Source organism: Anopheles arabiensis, chromosome 3 (genome assembly GCF_016920715.1).
Source record: "Anopheles arabiensis isolate DONGOLA chromosome 3, AaraD3, whole genome shotgun sequence".
NCBI lineage: Eukaryota > Metazoa > Arthropoda > Insecta > Diptera > Culicidae > Anopheles > Anopheles arabiensis.
This window is the reverse complement of record NC_053518.1, coordinates 34,798,125-34,818,659: the sequence shown is the minus strand read 5'-3', so window position 1 is coordinate 34,818,659 and position 20,535 is coordinate 34,798,125. Positions and strand designations below refer to the sequence as shown.

Sequence of the window (20,535 nt, the reverse complement as noted above, 5' to 3'; positions counted from 1 at the left end):
TTGTTGTTGTTGTTGTTTGGTTTGCTTGTAGAGAGTTTGAGCATTTGAGCTTCATTCGTCTCTTTCAAAGATTCGTGAAACTTTAGAGACTCATGAATCTTTGAAGATTCGACTCGAGATTTAAATCAATCATCACTGAAGATTCATATAAATGAATCTCAACGAAAAATTCATGAAATCTAACTCTGTTCCATATTGTCTTGCAATGTTTACCCTGGCAGGGTGAAAACGGAAACACCTGTGGCGCGCATACAAAAGCCCCAAACCCGCACGACCGTTGTTCAATCGTATCGCAAACACAGTAACAATCCGCTTTGTAACAACGAATCCCTTTGCAATGCGATAACTTTAACCGATCGTTATTGGTGGCGCTGATAACGGCGCTTTATGACCGAAAGCTGCCACAGGTGCCACAAAGGGGGGTGCATGGTGTAACAGTGTCACCATTACCACCGGCCAACGCATCACGAAACTTTAATTGTTTTATGCTAGTCCCTTTCCCTGTGGATGCCGTCGTTTCCCCCTTTTCCCCGGGAGCAGCCGGTCGCTCATTAAACCGATAAAAGCTACAATCGGTTTTTTTTTGTCTGCTAGATTCTTGTTGGCGGCGGCCGTGCCGAAAAAGTTGAAATGTGGTGACAATTTGCGTCAATGTAAATTTATCCTAACCGCTGCCTCATTCTCGCTGCCCCACCAGTTTCCCCGACCGGGCGGACATCGGGTGGCACGATTATTAATGGTACGCCACGCCTCCGCGTTGGGTCATAATCCAGGGAAGGATCAAACGGTAATTTTTTGGGTTGTGAATTTTAATGTACCTTATCCGGGCCCGGAGAGAATGGGTGGTGAAAGGTGGCATGATGGAGACTGCCTCTTTCGCAGGTTTCTTCCCCCGTGCCAAGGACAACGCCAATAGAACAACAGAGAGCGAAAAATGAAGGTTATATTTTGTGCCGGTGTGTTAAAGCCGGACTCTAGGTCCCGCCGTGCTTATGAAAATGTGGTAGAAGTTCACCTTTTTTTTTGGCGATTCTTGCTACAGAAAAAAGAAGAACTAGATACGGTGGGAAAATTTACTGCTCCGAATCAAAATCTCTGCCTCCTCCCTCGATCATGGTTGCTACCGGCCTACAGAGCCAGAGAAGCGAAGGCAGTGGAGAGGTTTTGCGGATGGAAATTATGCGAAACAGACGTCAAGAGGCAAAAGAGTCAGACAAGTCCGTGGCACCAGCACCAGCAGCAGTAGCAGCAGGTTGCTCTTGATGGGACACAGAAAGGTGATAAATTTGATTTTCAAATGGGTTCCACCGTTCGTCGAACCCCCCTCTCCCGTTTGGACGTAGCGCAAACAGTCACCTCCAGGTGCTGTCCGCGGGATCACGAGGCTTTTTGGCGTCCCTTTTTCCGTCGCCTCTTGCAGTGGGAGAGCCAGTACCTGATGTAACGTGGCTTCCTTTATTTGGCGGTCATTTGGAGGATGTAGCGTTTAATCCATTAGTTCCGGCGCCGGGGAAGCATCCCAAAAAATGGATGGGGGCATATGTTTATGCAAAAAGCTCCCGGAATGCAAATTGTGAATCGTTCGCCCTTTTCCATCCTGGATAAACCGTGGTTCGAAGCCTCGCTTACTGCTTGTTTACACTGAATTCCAAATCATACATTTACACTCGGAAGTGTGTTGAGTTCGTAGAAGTACGTGATTGAGCAAACAATGTCCGCACCCCGGTCCCCGCGAGAGTTTATGTTCTGCATAATATCAATAGTGTTTACGATCGATTGCGATCGAACTGTTGTTCCGTCTACGTCTACAAAGGTCGCACTCAGTACAAGGTGAGTTGCAAAGCATGTGCGCCATTACGGCTAGCATATGGCGGTGTGTCCCAGCCAACGACCCTGAGTGTGTTGGCAACTGCGCACGTCACCGTCTCGCGGGCAGGATATGTGCAGTATCTGTTGACGTTCTTCCAGTGCCTGCCTGGAGAAGCCCCCTGATAAGCCGTCTCGGTAACAACATGGATGGAAATCAATTGAGAGTTTACAGCGCATGTTTCAATGTGCGAGGCGTTGTAACTCGATGAGCTGATAAATTGGCCCTTCTAGATGGACCCACACGAGAGAGAGAGAGACCGCGTCCGATGGCAGCTGACAGGGATCGGGATATCCGACGGTAACTGGATACGCTTAACACACTGGGGAGGGAAAAATGAGGGGGCCCCGGGATGACGTCGTTCCGTCGATGGCCAAACGAGAGAAGCTGCATAGTAGCAGGACGCTTGCGCTACTCCTCCTCGTCAGCAAAGGCGCGGCGACGCTTAATTTGTTGAACCAAAGACCGGTAATGAATTTGACCTTCGGTTCCTATTCAAATCGTGCTCGAGTGTGCGGCACATACAGACATACACATATTGCTACCAATTTGCTACATTCCCGCTGCAATGCAATTGCTATCGATATATATCGGATGAGATGATGATACGTGTATCTCCCGTTGGACCGCCGGTCCGTCTCTGCTCCTAAGTTAACTTTGGGTGTTGCGGGAATTTGCAGCTAGGGAAATAGATTTTAACTCGCTCAATAAAATACACCAATATTTCCACTGTGGTGCTGCGTCCAGTGGTAATGCTTTTTCGAAATACTTCATTCTGCATTTATGATGATGATGATGCTCCGACAACACGCGAACCGGGACCAGCAGCAATAAATCGGTTCGTAATAAAATCGTTGTATTAACTAAACTTCCCAGTGACCAGAACCTTGGGAAGATGATACCCCGGAAAAAGGGGGTCGGCTCGTGTAGCATAAAATACGCATTTGCCTTTCATCAACATTTCAACGGTTCTTGGGGTTTGAAATTAAGCACACCACCAGGGCAACTTGTTGCAAATCCCTTCCCTTGCAGTGGCGTGTAGTGGTCGTTGTAGTAGGTCTGAACCGGCCCACCGACACAGACACGCAAAAGCCATCCGGATGAATATTGCATGGTGTCCCGCGAGTCGCCGCCGCCACGAGATGGAAGTGATGATGTGATAATCTGCCACTCGACTTCCTCGTTTCGGATAGAATATGCCCGGCCCGGCCTCTCCATGTATTTTATGGGCCATAAATCGTAAGTTACAGTTGCGTACGCACGGCCGACAGCGCTGGCGACGGCGGCAGACACACCACGACCCGTCGTCTTGGGTCGCCTTGGAACTTCCTCGTACTTCGCCCCGTTCGTTGCGCCTCTCGCCAAAGCTCATTTCGCGAAAAAGGGTCTGTGCTCCATGTGTAAAGAGCGATGATCCTTGTCAAGAACCCGTCCCTCCCGTTTCGCTCCCTTCTCGCGCCTGTTCTGTGCGTAAGGAAGCGAGGAATGGCTATTATTGGCTGGCGCGGTTTTTCCTTTCGGCAAGCCAGCCGGCTAGGGGTAATGTTGGTGAATCTTGTTGTGTGCATCAAAACCCGGGCTGCCCATTATGAGCGACCACCGTCAGACAACGACTTTGCGCCGAGAATGCAAAAAAGAGATGCACACCAAAAACAGAGACGCGCGCGCGCCCGGTGGCAATGCAAGCGAGAAACCCCCGGGCTCCTTCGGGCCCGCCGACCATCGTAAAGCCCATTGTGCGCGCTACGTGGGGAGATGCGTTCGCTTTTGTGTTTTATTTGCGGAAATAAAACAACGCTTTGTGTTGCCTTTTTGTGTGTTTGAAGGGGTTGGCACAAACAACTACAACAACTCCACGTGAAGATGTAAAAGTAAAGTGCAGTCGCAGTGCAGTTTCTTCACAACAACAACCACCACCCCCCGCGGCAGGAAGAGAGAGGCTCATAAAAAATGTAATTATTGTTGGTTTGATGAGCAGAAGCAGCAGTAGTAGTATAGAAGGTTAACGTTCCTGGTGGCGTCGTTGCTGTCGGGTCTGCAATGGTCACCATGTGAAGTGAGGGCCCGTACGACCCGACGACGTGTCTCTTCTTGGGCATTTTGGAACTCCCGTGTGAAGACATCTTCTCTGGTGCATAAAACAAAAGCGACATTTCAAGCTGAAGAAGCGACTTGGTCAGACAATTCAAGGTTACATCGAGCTTTGTATTGCAGCTTATGCTATCTCTTTACACGTTAAAGCTCTTCAAACTAATGCTTGAGATCCAGAATCAGATGCATATCTTCATAATGGTTTATGTAGATATGTTTTATTTTATCGTAATCCTAATGCCTTATGAATATCCAAGTCTTATCTTTATCTTATCTTTATCCTAACTTTATCTTATTGCCATCTTAATGTCAGAGACATACACACTTCAAATTCTAATGCGCCCGTACGATTTATTGTACTTATTCCTGCACATAAGCCTATCTTTTTGAAGTAATGAAATAAGAATATCGATCCAGAAAGCTGATTTATAGCATGAAAGTCCTTGTTCAGAATTCCTTGCACACCGTATCAGTGGAATATTATCTAGACATGTCTTGAAATCCTTATTATCTCGCTGCAGAGCTTAATACGGATACGGCAAATATCGAACGTCTTCAACATCATCGTCTTCGTCGTCGTTCGCCCATCTGTATGTAATGATAAGCTTTCTGGAGGGATCAATTTTTCGCTCAATAAAATGGGATGTCGTGGGGGGGGGCGGTTGATTGAAGTATTCAAAAAGCTCTCCAACAAGACGCTGTGGTGTAGACATTGGAGCGCAGACTCTAATAGCGCAAGAGTTGCAACGCAGATCCATGAGATTGGAGGACATGGGTTGAAGAAGTTGGTAAATGAACCCATCAAAATATTAAGTTTCCACGTCACGAACTTTCAGCGGAGGTAATGTTCTTAAAGACATATCCTACCCACCCATCCACCAGGAGTGCTTGTGGTTTCGAGTTTTGCTTTCCTCATTTCCGCTAAGCGACACGGTAGCTTATGCTACCCGTTCTTTAAGAGGGGGGAGTTCCCCGGTACGTAAAAGATGTCATCAAATGCATCAAATGTGGAGGAGAGTTCGTTGAGTGACACGTAGAATGCGTGACGACATTGGAGAAACACTATCAAATGTTAGTATCTTATTCTTCAAAAAACAGCAAAATGGTTGTATTACATGCTTTTCTTATCCTTTTCGGAAGGTTAAATGCACTTTCCAAAGCACCAAGAGCCTCCTGTACTGCTCTCGATAAAATTGAATTACCGGCGAGTAGGTGAATGGCCTTTTCCATACATACACACACACACCCACACGGCAGGTTCAAGGGTTCATGTGTTTGCAATTTTTCCATTACAACCCTCTCCCGCGTGCTCGCTCTCCTCCTGCTGTAATGCAGTTCGTTGTCGTCCCGCCGACAAGACATGCAACATATGCAGCAAGTGCACGTGAAATATGAGTGCTATCGTGATGAACGACATCTCAGGCTGAACGAGCGAGTTCGTGCTTGTCGGCGAAGAAGGTGACTCCACTCCGAGGGGAAGATGTGTCCAACGGCCTTATCGTTTCGCCCAGGAAAGTCACTGGAGCGAGCAACAACACTCACACACGACCACGAGCCAAGAAGGAGCTTAAGGAGGTCGTCGGTACTTCGTTAGCGATGCCTTAATGCATCCTTCTCGATCCCTTTCGGGCACATATCCCCTTGGTGTAACTTGGCTCGATAAAGAGCGCTGGTGTGCGTCATCTACTACTACTACTACTACGACCACCGTGGAACGGGCACAAGTGTACTAAAAAATGAAGTGCTACACCCATCAGCACATATTCCGCGCTTCGGAGTTTCCATCGCGCCGTTCACCTCCAAACGTTTCCAGCACACACTCACACAGAATGTCGGGTATTTATGCTAGGTGTGTGTTTTTGCGAGACAACGACCCACCGGCCGACGACCGACACACATGATGATGGAAGTTTGGCGTCTTCCTGCCCCGCCGCGTCCCTTGGCAATCGTTGACAGCAGCAAGTTTTGCGCTGTAGCGAGATGTTGCGCGCTTTCCCGTTGTAATGGGGACGACCGAAGGACAATCGGGGGCCCGGCAGGGGGAAACAACATAAAACTGCTGGATGCTGAACAAATTTCGTATCATGTCGCGTGCTTGTTATGGGACAGGGTTTTGTGTTGTGAAAACGCGATGGCAAGCGATGAGGATGAACGGAAAATGTGTCACCACCTGCCCACAGTTCGTCTCTTCTGGCGCAGAAATTCCATTTGGAAGAGATTTTCCGTTGGTGAAGGGATTATTAAGTTGTGCTGCTCTCCGCGGTACATCGAAGACACCGCCAGACAGGAATGGAAGGGCAGAGGAAGGGTTGGGCATTAGTCCTTCTTAACCTCATTTCCTTTTGCTCAATTATGTATGTTTGTTTGTTTTCGATAACGCTCGCAACGGTCACAACACTCGCGCGCCGAAGAAGCTGCAAAACCGCTGTTGAAATGTAATAAACCGCCTCGCCCTTCGTTTCCTTCCATTTCGCTCGCCACCCAACCATTAAGCTTCGGTTGTGTGTGCTCCGGTTGCGGAAAAGAGCATTCCTTTCCTTAGCAGCAGCACAAACAACATTGTTTCCATCCGCCATTTCAAGGCCGTTGACAATGCTTGTGGGCGTGTGTGTGTGCGAGTGTTGATGGAACAATCCTGTGGAAAATGATGCTTTACTGCTTGTGCATCCGTTCGTTCCAGAGTTTTGCCCGTGTGGCAATCAAAGGGATGAGGGATTGAGTGTGTCGGTGGGCGGGCGGCGGACTTCATTGCAATTGCACACAGTTGCAAAACTGCATTTGCTAGTAAATGGCAAGCGCAAGAACACTAGAACACTGGGAACAAAAAGCTGTCGTCGACGCTATTTGTGGTGCTAAAGAACACTTCCATTGGCCTTGACAGTAAGTTGGCTGCTGATAATGAATGTTTGTCAACGTATAGTAGTGTTGTGTTCTGTGAATATGTCCTATAGTTTCTTTCATGTTAGTACTTAGTGATGAGTGATTCGAATCACGGTTCGCATCTCCAAATTCATGACTCATGAAGACTTGTGGCTCTTATATGACTCATAAAATTCTCCAAAAAATTATAACTGTGCAAAGATTCAAATATTACCCGGGATTCGTCTAATCGTACACGAACATACAGGGTTTTCCAAGTCAGTTTAAATTGTAAACATTGTTATTCATCGCATCCAAAATGTTTTTCTACAGCTGTCAAATGGTTTATTTGTTTCAAAATGAAATTTCAGTTTCAACACATGTTTTTCAACACATAACAAAGAGCTGTCAAAATCATGCTGTAGATCAAAGTCCATATAATACAGAGGTCGATGCATAGCTCGATTTTGGTCCACCATTTTGAAAGCTTATTTTTGACAGTTAGATGAAAAAGCGTTCACAAACGATTTCAAACAACCATACACTTTTTAGGGCTAATTGTGCATTTTGTGCTCAAAACTTAGTTTAACTATACATTTCTTTCTCATGAACGTGGCATGGAGTAGTTTTTTCAGTAATTCATCACTTAAAAATGACCACAATCAGAAATCTGGCTTCTTAGCTTTAACCCTCTTGAGCTGCACAAGATTTCGTCGTAATTTCGGGCACTGATCTTGTTGTAATTGATAATTTCACTATAATTCTATCTTTTCTTGATATTCCTCAACTTCTTAAAGTACAATATTAACAAACAAACATGTAAAAATGGCCGAAAATGCTTTCAGACCACTGCATGCACAACAACTAAAACCTCAATGTATGCTACGATGAAACTATTGAAGCTTTTTCATCCAGCTGTCAAAACTTTCCCACGCTTTTTGATCAAATGTTCTGGACGACTCGACCTCTGTATTATATAGACTTTACTGTAGATTTTAAAAATTATTATGATGGAAATGAAATGTCAGCTCGATGTGGAACAACATTTTGCATGCGATGTATAACAATGTTTACATTTGAAACTGACTTGGAAAACCCTGTAAAGCGTAATAAATCCCTAAAGATTCAAGGAAATCTCAAGATTCGTATGACTCTTAAACGACTCATAAATGTCCAAAGATTAATAATTAGATTCGCAGAAGCGATCACAACGTTTCAGTGAAATGAATCGCTAAAGCTTCATGAATACTTTAAGATTTATATGATACTGAAAAGACTTATGATCCTCCATAGATTTATGATTATTTAAGAGATCCTTTGAAGTTGGCATGATCTTTCAATGGAATGAATTTCTAAAGATGCATAAATATATTATTATTTATATAATTTTTCAAAGACTAATGAATATCAAAAGATTTCGGAATTGTCGGCGATAATTGGAGGAATCTTTGAACAGAGCTGAGAGTCCCGAAGATCTTCGAATCTTAGATTTGAAGATTTGGAGGACTTCAAAGCCTCATAGATTTCAACTAAGTTTGAGCTTCAGATTGATCGACCCAACTTGAAGATTCATTCAAATTCATCAATTAGTATCGCTGTTACCCATCTCAACAATGTAGCCTCTTTCCAACTTGCGGCTCCATGCACTCCTTTAGTGTATACTGGGTCTCTTTGTGATAATTTTCAGTTATCTTGGAGGTGCATTTTCTTCTCTATTTTGTTACCCTTTGCTCTCATTTTACTCGTGGGTGTGCCTGCGGAATCGAGCAACCACTCCAAGACACACACACATTACTGCCGGGTGGACATCATCTTGGTGTCTCCAGTGCCGAAAATGTCTGTACCGGCGAAGGGCGCAAGGAAACGGCAGTAAACGCTTGAGATGTATTACATCAGTGTGTGCCTCATCTGCGCTGGCAATCGATGGCCACTCAAACCATTGCCAAAGCCGTTGGGAAGGAAGCGAGATGGACAGATACTTTTTGCCCTATTTACTGCATTGTGAACTGCATCAGCCCATTCTGTCTGTGTACTTGTGTGTGCTGGTTGCTACGGTATCTGATGTTGTGTTCCGGATCTCGTTACCCGGTGCACACGAATGCACTACCGGCCAATTGGTGTTTGTTACGGTAGTGTTAGGAAGACGAGCTTCTTCGCTGGCAGAATGTGTGGTTTGGACGGTTTGTTTGCGCACTTCGCGATTGCACAAGCAGCGACCACCAAAACCAACGTTATTCCGAGTGTCCAAGTGGTCCAGAAATGACTTCACGAGGGGGGTCAGTTCCCGATTTTGTACACGCACGCACACAGTACCAGATGTATCTGGAGATCCTCTTTCCCTCTCTCGCTCTTTTTATCACACCAATTGACGTTGGTCTCTGTCTTGTGCTCCGTTCGGCCGGCCGATTCATTGCACTGGAATGTGGTTGCATTGAGCTTAAGAGACACACAGGCTGACATCATGCACCGTTGCTGTTGCTGGTGCATTCACAAACACACACAGACGAACCGGGGGCACACACTATCGAATTGGCTATAGCGCGCGATGTGGTGACGTTTGTCTGCCCAGAGTGTGTCGTCCGCGCTCGCGCCGACCTCTCCGGCGGATATAGCGGGGCCGCTGTGATTACATTCCGTCTAATTGAGTTCGCCGTCAATTAGTCAGTCAGGCTGGCAGTGGGACAGCGCATTAAAAGACAGCCACCACTAGTGCCCGAAGGCGCACTGCTCAGCCACCATGCCCCAGTGTTGTGAAGTGAAATCAAATCAAAACTATTTCTAAAAAAAAAAAAAAAAGGGAACGATAGCGCGGCCAGACCGAAACGTGTCCAGCATGAGTCGTTCGTGTGTCTCTTAGTCTTTGTTCTCCATGCAAGGGCCATCCATTTTCGCGACAATTATTTGTTAATTGTTTTTGAAAGCTCTCTTGCAACGGGAGAACAAAAACGAATTATGTTGCCCATTTGTCATGCGTTCTGAGTGTGAGTGTGTGCTGCTTTTTTCTGCTCATTTCGTTTCGTCTTGCGATCTGCTTTGTTGTGCGTTCCATTTTCCTTCCTTATTGAGATGAAAGAAGAAAGAGGGAAGACGCGACGGCTACAAATAAAACATTTTCTAAACAAAACAGTGCTGCTGTTGCTGTTGATGGGTTTTTAGGCTTCTTCTGCATCATCATGTTGATGATGATGATGAAACTATGCAACGAGCGAGGGAGAAAGGGAGCGTCGCCCGCTCAACTCCTCTCGCACGCAGCAGGCGCAACCCTGGCTGGAAAAAGGAAGTGACTGTATCGCTGGAGAATGCGGTGCCCTTAGCACATCGGCGGAGGGTTGCATACCAAGAAAACTGATCCAGTGAGAGAGAGGATCACACACCACTCACACACGTGCGCAAGTCACTGTTGCGTATGCGCGCGCGCCGGGCCGTGTGCCGCGGTGTGCGTGATCAAGCGCGGCATTCTAGCGAGAGCATAAAAATGCTTCTCCAGGGTTTGCTGTGTGTGTGTTGGTGTTGGAGTGAGATGTTCTATCTCTCTCTCTCCCTATTTCTCCCTCTCTCTTTCTCACGCTACCGTCGTATGCACAACACTGGCTCACCATGCGACGTCCGCGCTGTCGTGGCATAATCTTCTGTCCCTCCCTTTCATGTCCTTCTCCTGCTCCTTCTCATGTCTGTGATGAATTCTCTCATCACGCCTCACTGTCTCTCACTGTACTGTGAGAAGCATCTCACCAGCGTAGAAGCAAAATGAGTGAGAGAGAGATAAGCTTTGAGAGAGGCAAACTCACTGTTTTGCTACATCTCACTCTCTCCTTTGTCATCACGCATGCCAAGGGGTGGTTTTGTTTATACGCGCCGCCAATCGCTCGCTCTCTCTCTATCTCTCTCTTTCGCTCTCACCCCCAATAGGGATGAGAGAAGATGGCGACGTCGGAGAGTGATTTTTTTTTTCTCGGATTGGAAAGTGGCCAACCACCACCACCCTTAGGGGTGATCCGCTCACGCAGCAGTTGCAAGTGACGTGTGCGCACGAACACACATAGTTTTGTTTTATTTTTTATGTTGGGTTTCGTTCGTTGTTGGTGTTGTGTTGCGTTGTCTCTTCATGAAGTGAGCTGCGTGAATTTGTGTATCACGACGGCGCGTGGCGCATCGTTTTTTCTGTTTTTTGTGTGTGAAGAAAAAATTGGTAAAAAAACGGTTTCTTTTTTGTGTGTGTTTCTTAAAGGGAAATTGGAGAAGAATTTGAAGAATAGTTTCGTTGTCCAGTCCACATTCCATCAACCGCAGTGAGGAGGACCGCGCTACGGGGATGTGAAGCGTGTGAGGAGGGACACAACACACACACGCGCACACACACACTGCAGTAGTGTTAGTGGCCCAGTAGCACATTGCTGACAGTGTTGCTGCCGCATTTTCGTATTACAATTGTACGGATTTTGATGTTCCATTATTTGTTAGTTACTGCTGTACTGCCCAAGCGACGGCCACTACCCTGTTACATTAGATGTGTGTGCAGTTAGTTGGTGGCACCCTTCCAGAAGCTCTCTGCGCGCGCGTGTGTGTGTAGTGTGTGTGCGTGGAGATATTTCGATGCGCGATCGGCGGCGCACGCGAGAGAGTGGGTCGTGACACAAACGGTGCGCGGCCGGGCCGTGTGGAGCGCGATCAACGCCACCGCCACCCGTCGTCTAAGTCTCCCAGTGTGTGAGAGAGTCTGTTACTGCTTGGAGAGAGACAGAGAGAGAGAGAGAGAGAGAGAGAGAGAGAGAGAGAGAGCTGGCCGACCGCGATTGCACCCGCGGAGTCCTCCTCGGTTTGGGTGGTGGTGGTGGAGGGTGTGCCAGAGCTCTCGGTCGGTCGGTCGGTTTAGCGTCGTCGTGGCACAAGCGCACAACAAAACCAGACAGCCGCCGTACGCCGTGGTTGGTGCGCGCGTTTATTGTTAACCCTGCGTTTTGGCATCTGATTTTCCATCCATCATCCCCCCCCTTTCCCGTAAAGGGGACCGTTTGCGTGCGTGTGTGTGATTGAGATAAAAAGAGAAAAAGTGTATGTGTGCGTGTGTGTGGGAGGAAAATAAACGGAAAATTTTGCGTTGTTTGGAAGGAAAACGCGCACTGTGCGTGTGTAACAAGTAGGAGAGAAAAAGGGGTTCCGTTGTGGTGTAGCTGTGTGTACACGCCGTCGTGCAGTCGCGGATGAAGGAGAAAAGAAAATGCAGCAACGGCGGACGTAGAAAAGTGAACAGCTTCAAAAGAGTGTTAGACGGTTGTCAAAAGTTTAGTGAAAAAGTGTGAAAATGGTTGCCTTCTTTCGATGAAATCAAAGTTAAAGTTTGCGGTGAAATGTGCTCCTGGTGGCCTCGTTTTTTGGGGGGTTTCCGGTGGCTGTCCGACGATCGTGTAATGCCCGATCTGATCGCCCAAGAAGCCCCGGAGAGAACACTTCTAACCCCAACAGACGCCTTGTGTTCCGTTGATTGCCGTTGTTTTGGCTAGTTCAGCGAGAGGTGCAAGAGCCGCTAATTGGCCAAAAACTATTGCGTGAAGCGCAGAGTACGGTCGATTGGCAATGAGGCAAGGAGAAGTGAAAGATCGGTGGGAGGCTTGGGATATGGATAATTGCAACAATTATTGTTGTGCTTTTTGAGTCTTGGTGGTTCAGTTTTCGTTGTGTGTCTGGAGGAGTGTAGCGGAAGGTTGTCTGCTCGGTTTGTTTCTTCTCTTTTCCTTTTTTCCGTTTTGATCCCGACACAAAAAAAGTAGACCACTAGAGGATTGGCCGAAAACGGGAAAACACCCAACCAGCCAGCCAGCCAGCAGCAACGGGGACGGGACAGGGGTCGAATCGATCGAATGCCGTCGAACTTTCGTTTTCGCTTGCTTTTGTTTGTTGTACGTTAAAACATATTCGCGCTTGCTGGCAGGAAAGATACAATCATCCCCTCCCCCGGTTCAGTGCTGGACACAGACACACACAGAAGCATAAACAGCAAAAAGAGAAGAAAACAATCCACACACACACACAGAGAGAGACAGTCAGCGACTTGAAGACGTGGAAAAGCGGTGGCAGCGCGCACACTGGCCAACGCACTTGGGGTTTGGGGTGGCTTTTTGTGCCGTTTTTCTTTTGCCTTTGCCGCGACTTTTCCATTCACCACGACCACCACCACTTCCTCTATGCCGAATCATATCGCCGTTTGTGGCTGTGTGGTGTGGCCTCTTGTGAGGAAGTTGACCTCTTCGCTTGCATGTTTCTGTGGCGGTTTTTCTTTCTTCCCTTCTCCTCGATTGTAGTTGACTGTGTGTGTGGTCCATTCGAGAGATGGAATTAAGATGAGGAGAGTTGGTGCTTTTCCTTCTGCCCCTTTTCTATGTCGTTGTTTTCGCCGCTTTTCCGCCTCCAACCCCCTTTTTCTTGAAGACGCGCGGCCGAGTGGCTGGCAAATGAAGTTTTCCGCTCTTTGAGCGAGTGGGCCTTTCCGATCCATCTCTCCATGGTGCATCTGTGTTGCATGTAAGACACAAGTGCATCCCCCTCCCATCCCCCTGGAAACACATGCACACACCGAAACACGAACGCGGCGGGATGTGAAAGCAGATTCAGCTCTCCATAGTTTCAACTGCCGCCACTGCTGCTTCGCGGTGAAGATGTGAAACTCTGCTGACGAGTGTGTGTGTGTGTGTAGCTGGAAAACGGCTGGTGCTCCAAATCGGGGGTACGATGTCAAGCCGGTGGAAAAGCGGGAAAATCCGGGCGGAATGGTGGAAGATAAGAAGCAGCGAAAGACGGTGGATCAGTGGAAGCTCTCTAACACAGACACAAACACACAGAGAGAGGCGTATGCAAACATTGCTTCAGATATGGGTGTAAAAAAAAGGCAGAGAGGGAGATAGAGAAAGAGAGAGAGAGAGAGAGAGAGAGAGACAGTGAGAAGTAACAAGCAGGTTTAAAGTCCACGATACAATACAGGAAGCGTGCAGGGTTAACTGAGTCATTTTGCGCTATTAGTTGTATGCGTTTTATCGTTCACGAGATGAATTCTGATTTTTACCAAGTATTTCTATTGGTTGAATATGTCTCTTGACCTCTCTGATGTGATGCAAATTTGTCCGATGTATTAAACATTATCTTTTAATAATTTTTAGACATTTGATTTTAAGTTTTTGGAAGGTGAAGAGTTTTGGGAGGACTCTGGACTCTGTTAAGAGTTTTAAGAGTAAGAGCAAAAGAGGATTTATTTTCATTTCTTTTGCTTTTTTATTTGACACTTATTCCAAATGAACGGCTTTGGCACAGTGTGTTGCGTGGTAGTAGTACTAGAAGACGTAAAAAGAGCTTTTATATATTATTTTAAGCACACAGAGCTATTTATTATGCTTTTATAACTCCATTCCATTCCCAAAAATCCATATTTGCGATCAAAGTTAGAAAAATCAAATGGACATTTATTCACACTTTGCACTGTAGAAATAAAACGTGTCAAAAATCATATTGGATAGCTAGAAGAGATCATTTTGGAGCTACGAGTATGTCGCTACCGTTGAAATGCCCAACTCACAACGCAAAATGACGCGATAAAACCCTGCAAAGATCAGCAGGAAGCCCAGAAGGACACCCACAAGCAGACAAGCCGAACAAGACAACACAGGGGGAGGAAAAAGCGACAACAACAAAATACAAATGCAACGACTTTTTCTTTCATGATTACACAGTTTGCTTGAGCTTAGATACAGAGTGAGAGAGAGAGAGAGAGAGAGCAAGTGTCTTGTGTGTTGTTTTTATCTTCGATACTGCTGCTGTGGCTGCTGTTGCTGCTTGTCTTTTGGAGTACGTGGCGTAGCTGCAGACTGCAGGAATGTCAACTATGTGGCCCTTGTTTCCCTTCTCTGTTGAACGGTTTTTGTTCAAGGGATTGGTGGTGCATTGAAATAGTGTCTTATGCAATTTTGTTGGAATTCAAATCTCTGGTAGAGATGGCAGTGGATGTGATTCATCATAATCATCATCTGTTGTTGGGGAGCTTCCCAATGGTTTGCACAGACAAGATCTCAGATATTGGGTTTGTGCTTGTTCAGCCACTTCAGTAGTGTGTCTTCTATCGCTCTTGTTTAGTGACTTCTTTTGGTTTTGTGGATGACAAATCCACAGAGGTGTGTGGAACCAGAAGCGGATGTTTACTCAGTTGCTGTCTCGCAGCAAGGCAGCCGCCATGGTTCGTGCTGTAAGTTTGGTGTGTACGTGATCCCGAACTCGCGGTGTGTGTTTACTCGCATCAACATCGCCATCACGACAGATGATTCGATTGCGGGGTTTTCCAGGTTTTCAAATCCATTAGATAGAGAGGTGGGGGATTTGTGTGTTTTAGTTGTTGCTTTGGATTGTCGCCCGCTCGGTGTGTATTTGTTGTGTTTGGTAAGAATTTCAAGATACAAAGCTCGCTCTCTTGCTCTTCTTCGATCGTATGCACTCTCTCTCTCTCTCTCTCTCTCTCTCTCTCTCGCGATCTTCGCCACGATTCGGAATCGACCAAATCCCAACAGAGAGATGATCCGCGTGATGATCACCGCTTGTTTCTTTCAAACGCAGCGACCACCACTCTCCGCGATCGATATTTGAGAGCAACTGAAACACACAAAAAAAAAAAAAACATTGTGCTGCAGTGGCGCAATTGTCGACTGCTTCCCATCTTGCCCCCACATTACCCCCACCATCGCCGCGCGGCTTATGCTTTTCGTGAGAGAGCAAGTTGATGTCGCGCCGCAGTTGCCGGGTCCGCGACGGGTTGGCATTCCGTATTCGTGGCACTTCACACGCGGCGATCGCAGGCGTGCGCGCGACTCTAATGCTCCTCTCGACCAGTTCTCTCTGTTTGTAAGTGTGTGTTTGTGTGTAGTACGCGAGTTTTTGAAAAGTTCGATCGTCCCGTGGGGTTTTTGTTTGAAGTTTTTCGACTGTGGGGACCTTAACAGCTCCGTCCGGGGGCGATGATAAGCGGTGGATTGCTTCTTGGTGAAAGATCAGTGCCCGTGCGTGTGTGTGTGTGTGTGTGTGTGTGATTCCTAGTGTCAAAAGTGTATCACATCCGAAGCGAGATATGCCGAGGAGAAGGTTCCTGTTGTAAAGCCTGAAACCCCCCCGAAGAAGGCCGCCCTTTGACCCCAAAAAATGAGGTCCAACTGTACAACGCGCGTGATTCGTGTCGTGCGTTTGAAGCTGTTCGGAACATCACAGAAAGACCTCTCCACACACACACACACACACATGCACACAACTTGAAGATGGCAAATTTTGTTCCGGCTGGCGAAAAAGTCATCTCCCTTTTTCGCGCTTACTATTGTTGCTGTTGCGTGGTTCATCATCTCTCTCGTGTGTACGCCGAAGATACTAGAAAAAGGCAACGTCCACCTTGTTGGCTGGAGGAGGCCTGCTGGTGCGAGGGGAAAGACTCGTTGTGTTACTGTTTTGTTGGTTAGTTATTTCTTTTACCCCGTGGCGTAAAATGCTGCTGCTCCTTTCCCCCGGTTCTTCCTATCTTCTCATACCAGGGGTTGGTCGCTTGTTGTGAAATTATGACTTACACCGCCATTCGAGGGCCCCTGCTGACTACTGCGCCGCTGCTCTATTGTTGTGTTGTGGCGGGGGAAAGGGAAGGTTGGGTGGATGGAGGGGAGGAGGTCTGCTGGAGCAATTTATGCTCGCTCTAGTGGTGGCGCGTTGGCACACCAGAGTGTTGTGGTGCGCTCTCTGTACTATTGTGTGTATCGGTGCAGTAGTAGTGGTGGTGGTGTAGTGAATGTAATGGCATTTAAAGATCACAGTGGTATCCCCCCACAGCTTCACCGAGGGAGTCAGAGAAAGAGAGAGAGAGAGAGCGATAGAAAGAGAGGGATGAAAATGATAGAGAGAGATAAAGAGATAGAATAAGATAGAAAAGGGTGAGCAAAGAAGAGAGAAAATGACAACGTCGATCGTGGAGTGTTTAAGGAGAAGACCGATGAAGAAGGGTCGGAGGGGGGGGAGGAGATAGTGAAGGTGATCGTTGGCCTGTTGCTGCTGCTTCACATTGTTGTCGTGGCGTTCTTTTCTTATCCCATTTGCTTATTAAGTCCCAAGTCATTCATGCAAATTTCTCTCTTCCTCTCTCTCTTTTTCTCTTTTCAAAGGGAAAAGGAGAGGGACTGTAAGCTAGAGGATATTGTGACAGTATAGAAGGATAGAAGAGAGTGTTTTTGTTGCTATTGTTGGTTGGGTTACTTGATTGTTGGTGGTGAACATGATCGCAATGCTACGCTTGTTGGCTGCCCGTTTGTTGGCCCATCTCGCGACTTTATGAATCACACCAAGCGACCAGTGCGCGACCTGGTGCTGTGGGACCGTGTTGTTAGATGGTGTGAGTGTCTGCTTGTTGCATAAAAGCTGTATTTGGGTGTGTTTGTGTGCCGGTGCCAGCAATGAAATTAGAATGACGATGAACGAGTTTGAACGAATGCAATGGTTTATCTATTTGTTGCGACATTTTTGTTGTTGCGTTTTTCTTTTTGCCACAAACGTCCTAAACCCCTCCCAAAAGGGAAAAAGGAGAAGTTGCAATCAGCATCATCGTCATCAGCAGTAGCAGACAGCAGGTGCAGCCGCCCCTTGGTTGGTGGGGACGGAAAAAGAGCAATTTGGCTGAGTTTGCTGTATTGCTGTGTTCTGAACTGGACAGAGGACATATTGAGCTGAATGTCTGTGTGTGTGTGTGCGTAGCTGTGGGTATGCGCAATGTGGAATCTGGACCAGACGAGTCCACGTGAAGGACACGTGGAGGAGTAAAACGGGTGGAAAACCCGCTCACTCGGGTTGTCTCTCCTTTGCGCCACAGTGAGTGGTTGAAGAGGTTGTTCTTGCTGTTGTGGCATTTAATTACTTCGGGTTGTGTCTGGACTAGGGGGTTTTCAAACGTTCCAATGTTCAACCACAAAATGCCGAAAACACAAAATGACAATTGAATTCGACAGTGTTTTTTTTTGCAATTTCCTATCTCTTTCTCCACTTCATGCGTGGTATTTGCATTTTTAAAGCACAACGCGGCTTAAGTCGGTCAGCACTTTTGTTGTTGTTGTTGTTGCTGCAACCCTTCAGATTTCACCCCCTCACTCTATGCTTATGCTTGTTCAAGTGTGTGCGCTAGTGATCGAAGTAATAAGAACGCACACGAGCAACACACAGAAAAAAGCTCCCCAACACACAACAGCATTATCCACTTGAAGAGCAAAAGAGAGAGAGAGAGAGAGAGAGAGAGAGAGAGAGAGAGACAGAGAGAAGCGAAATACGGCCAACGCAAAGAAAAGACAAACACACAGACACACATGCACTGCCACATACCGGATCGACCGACCGGGTGTGGAGAGCCACGCAGCCCCGAAAGTTCAATAAACTCCACCCGCAAAGTGGATAGCGAGCGGGGCCGCGTCTAAGGGGGGGGCGCGAGAGTAGGAGGGAGGGTGAGTTATTGGAGGGCTGGAGACTGGTTGAGATTTTGCTAAGTCCTGCTTTTCGCGTGTTTTTTATGCTGCCCCCCTCCCCTCCCTCATGGCTGCACCAAAACCCGAACCCGTCGGAGGAGAAGCGGATGGCGCAAGAGAAGGCCTTCTCTCTTGCCCGCGCGTTGTTGTGTGCCACGTAACTGTTGCGATTTTTTGTTTGGCTACCACTGCTGCACAGCATAAGGGTTTGAAGGGAAGGGAACGAGAGAGAGAGAGAGAAGATGGTAAAAGCTCGCGACAATGCAGAATGGAAAGGGAGGCAGACAGAAAGAGAGAGAGAGTAGAGAGATGTTGAAATGGGGAGTTCAGCTGTGGAATGTGCTTTTCATGAAGAGAAGAGACACTTACAAGAACGGGTGGCATGGAACTGGATAAAAACACCGAAATCAGATACAAACACTATCATGAAATATGTGTGTGTGTGTGTGCAGACACACATACAGCAATTATTTTCTTGCTTCTTTTTTTAATAAATTACTTAATACAGTGTGGGAGTGGGAGCTTTTCTGGGAGCTTCACCCTTTCTTTTTTTTTGCGAATCTTTGACAAAGTTTTGTAATTCCACTGTTTGTTTGGGAGTGGGTGGTTTTGGAAAGGTCGGTCCCCTTTTTGGTTAAGTTAATTTCCTTCCAACTCCAAACCAACCCCCCCACTGTTCGAGCTTTTGCATGCGTGCGGGCGCGCACACATCTCTCACGCCCGTCGCATAGTGAGAAGAAGAAAAACCACCAAGCGGCGAACCTTTTGGCTCACCAGCACTGACAGACACACAAACACACACACTTGTGGAGGGGGTGGTTGGCTCCAACTGTCGCTTCAAGCTGCAGTCAGTGTGTCTCTGTGTGTGTGTTTAGTGTGCGTACGTGCGTTGGAGCTCGTTTTTGTCGTTACTGCTGCCCGCCAATGTGTGTTGCTCTGTTGCACATTCTTTTGTATCGGTCGCGTTTTTGTGTGTGTGTATGTGTGTGGGTGAGATTGGTCGCTCTCTCTCTTTCTCTCTCTGTGTGTTGCGCTGTGTGTTTGATTAATGTTGCCACGTTTTAAGTAGTTTGCTGCTCCCTTTCTCTCCCTAAAGGGGGGTTCGATGAGTAGCAGCAGCAGTTCGCCAAGTATAAGTGAGTGTGTTAAGATGGAGATGCAACTCCTAGCTGCAAGGCAGGCAGGCAAGCAGGGTGGTGGTGGAAGGGGGTGGCATACACCAAAGCATACATTTTCCCCTTCCCTTCGCTGGACTGCCGGGGGTCGCTAGTGTGCGGCCTAGTTTCGCGCGAGCCGTGTGTGTGTGTGGGTGCGTCAGTGTGCTTGTTGTATGTTTTGCTCGTTTTGCTTCTTCGCTTTGGAGAAGGTTTTCTGCAAAGATCGGCACATTCCTTTCATTCAAAATTGCCAATTGGAACCGTGCTCGCGTGTGTTTCTATGTGTGTATGTGTGGTGAAGGAGAGAGGGATGCCAAGGGGGGTGATTTGAGGTGGCCAATGTAGAGTAGGGAACCAAGACAACCGAGAAAGGGTCTGCAAGAAGCACTGAGAAAGAGCAGCACACTGAACTATTATTGTCTCTTCTTGATGACGTGCTTGGACGACCAGTGGGATGGGTGGTAAAGGGGGCAGTAGAAAGGGTGCTAGGAGAGTGGGCCCGGGGAGTAGTGGTGGTGCAGTTTGCACTTTGGAACGATACAATAATGATATTGTAGGGACTTTTGTGCGAAGAGCAGTAACAAACGCTCAAGAAAACAGGCTAGAAAAAGTCGCCTCTCTCTCTCTATCCTTGTCTCTGTGCTGTGGTTTTCCCTGCTGCTACTGAGCGCTAGAGAGTCCACAGAAGATGCAATGAAGAAGAAACACAAGTAAGCGAGCAGCAGCAGCAGCAGCAGCATACAAGTTTTCGGTTGCTAAGGTTACCCTCCAAGTCGCCATGTCGCGTGGAGATGACGTCGATCTGCTGCGCGGCGGCTGCTGGTTTTTGCTAGCTCGCCCTCCTGTTAGGGGGAGCCTGCTCCAACCCCCCCCGAGTTCGCTCCGCTCGTCCTTTGTTCGTGGCGTCCTCATCGCTCGCACTGCTGCATGTTGCCAATCGTGCATGGGGGATTGGGAAATCTGCACGGCGCGAATGGAAATTCCATCGCAAAGCCGACTGGTGGGGTTTTTTTTGGATTGAAACACATCTCCCGAAAGGCATTGGCAA

At 47.4% G+C, this 20,535-nt stretch overlaps 1 protein-coding gene across 6 annotated transcripts in view; it reads left to right on the top strand.

The window, feature by feature from the left end:
- The window catches only part of LOC120903819 (fibronectin type-III domain-containing protein 3A-like), a 60,387-nt gene that overhangs the window by 8,266 nt on the left and 31,586 nt on the right, over positions 1-20,535 (top strand). The window contains exon 1 of one of the 6 annotated variants that reach the window (XM_040313453.1): positions 10,840-11,006. The exons of 2 other annotated variants lie outside the window; for them this stretch is intronic. The gene's annotated coding sequence lies outside the window, so the exon portion shown is untranslated. Of the gene's footprint in view, positions 1-10,839; positions 11,007-11,698; positions 11,955-15,618; positions 15,695-20,535 lie in introns of those variants that run through there. 3 more of the 6 variants (XM_040313454.1, XM_040313455.1, XM_040313456.1) reach the window with 3 other exon arrangements.